Source organism: Bison bison, unplaced genomic scaffold (assembly GCF_000754665.1).
Source record: "Bison bison bison isolate TAMUID 2011002044 unplaced genomic scaffold, Bison_UMD1.0 scf7180017864352, whole genome shotgun sequence".
NCBI classification, from domain to species: domain Eukaryota; kingdom Metazoa; phylum Chordata; class Mammalia; order Artiodactyla; family Bovidae; genus Bison; species Bison bison.
Genome location: NW_011494924.1, coordinates 3960505 through 3962570, shown reverse-complemented (window position 1 = coordinate 3962570; position 2066 = coordinate 3960505). Strand labels below are relative to the sequence as shown.

The 2066-nt window shown below is 40.1% G+C and overlaps 1 protein-coding gene across 2 annotated transcripts in view; it reads right to left on the bottom strand.

The window, feature by feature from the left end:
• Window positions 1-2066, bottom strand: part of TBXAS1 (thromboxane A synthase 1 (platelet)) — a 173616-nt gene that overhangs the window by 66269 nt on the left and 105281 nt on the right. The gene's annotated exons all lie outside the window — the stretch shown is intronic.

The window sequence follows — 2066 nt, the reverse complement described above, 5'->3', positions numbered from 1 at the left end:
GTGACTTTCGGGTACCTGAGAATAAGATCTAAAATTCACAAACATTGTAAAATACAATCGCTGTAAATGCCTATTTTAGCTCAAACAATCTTTTTTTTTTTTTTTTGAAAGCAAAAAGAAGAAAGGATTTAGAGTAAATACTGTGAAATAATTATAAAAATGATCATTACATGCTTAGAAATGAGAATCAGCACTGAGTTTTCTGACATTTGGTTAGCATTAGAGAGTAAACAGATCACAATCTGTATGTACTAACTCGGGAATTAGCCCAAATCCATGTTTGCTTGATTCCAATTATACTTTAGATCTTCCACTAGAACGTAGAGTCTCAGTACTGAGAGGAACCTAAGGTTCATCCCTTTCTACTGCTTATTCAATACAAAGATCATTTTTAGAGCACGTGGATGGATGGTTATTCATTTCTGCTTAAGCTGTTTAAAACTTCGAATATAGGGAAGCCTTGATTTCAAGAGGCCTTTGATATCCAGGACTACTGCTGAACTTCTTTTTTGTTTTTTGTTTGTTTGGCTGTGCTGGGTCTTTGTTGCGGTGAACAGGCTTTCTCTAGTTGCAGCACACAGGCTTGGTTGCCTTGCAGCATGTGGGGTCTTGGTTCCCTGACTAGGAATCCAACCCACGTCCCCTCTATTGGAAGGCGGATTCTCAGCTGCTGGACCGCCAGGGAAGTCCCCTGAATTTCTTTTTTGAATATGAAAATATCTGTCTTATGGAAAATACCTAACATATGCACAGAAAGAATGGTAGGGATTATGAACATTCATGTAACCATGATCTGGCTTCAACAAATTTAGTTCTCATTTTGGCCACCCGCCACGTTGACCCTAAAAGTCTGACTGCAGTGAGTGGAATTCTTTGTGGAACCCAATGGGCACTCACATGACCTTTTATTTTCCCCTGTATTTTTGAAAAGCCAAGTTGGAAACATCAGGGGGAATCCTTTGAACCAGGTCACAATCAGGACTGACACCATAGCTAAAGCAACATGCTGTGATCTAGTGTTTTGAATATTTCTTGTGGAAAACTTCCTTTGAAATGTTGCTTATGTTTAGATTTTACTTTTTTGACACTAAAATATCAGTTTCTGAGATCAGGGGAGATTTTTGTCTGTTTGTTCATTTTTGTATCCTCAGCACTTAGAACAGCACTTGGTACATAGTAATTCATTGAATGAATGAATTTTAATAATTACATAAGACCACTGTTCAGTTAAGGCTTGAGGGGCTGGGAAAGGTTATAAAATGTTAATCTGTTTGTTAGAAGGTATCTTGTATTGAGGCAGACTCTGACTCCCTCTGACACCCCCTGGCTGGTTTCATTTCTTTCTTCTTCCATGTGCGTGTGTGCATAGTCGTGTCTGACTCTTTGTGACCCCATGGGCTGTAGCCCATCTTAAGGAGACGGAATACCAGACCACATGACCTGCCTCCTGAGAAACCTGTATGCAGGTCAAGAAGCAACAGTTAGAACTGGACACGGAACAACACACTAGTTCCAAATCAGGAAAGGAGTACGTCAAGGCTGTATATTGTCACCCTGCTTATTTAACTTATATGCAGAGTACATCATGAGAAATGCTGCGCTGGATGAAGCACAAACTGGAATCAAGATTGCCGGGAGAAATATCAATAACCTCAGATACGCAGATGACACCACCCTTAAGGCAGAAAGCAAAGAGGAACCAAAGAGCCTCTTGATGAAAGTGAAGGAGGATAGTGAAAAGGTTGGCTTAAAACTCAACATCCAGAAAACTAAGATCATGGCATCCAGTCCCATCACTTCATGGCAGATAGATGGGGAAACAATGGAAACAGTGAGAGACTTTATTTTCTTGGGCTCCAAAATCACTGCAGATGATGACCACAGCCATGAAATTAAGACGCTTGTTCCTTGGAAGAAAAGTTATGACCACGTTAGACAGCATATTACAAACCAGAGACATTACTTTGCCAACAAAGGTCGATCTAGTCAAAGTTATGGTTTTTCCAGTAGTCATGTGTGGAAGTGAGAGTTGGACCACAAAGAAAGCTGAGCACTGAAGAACTGAT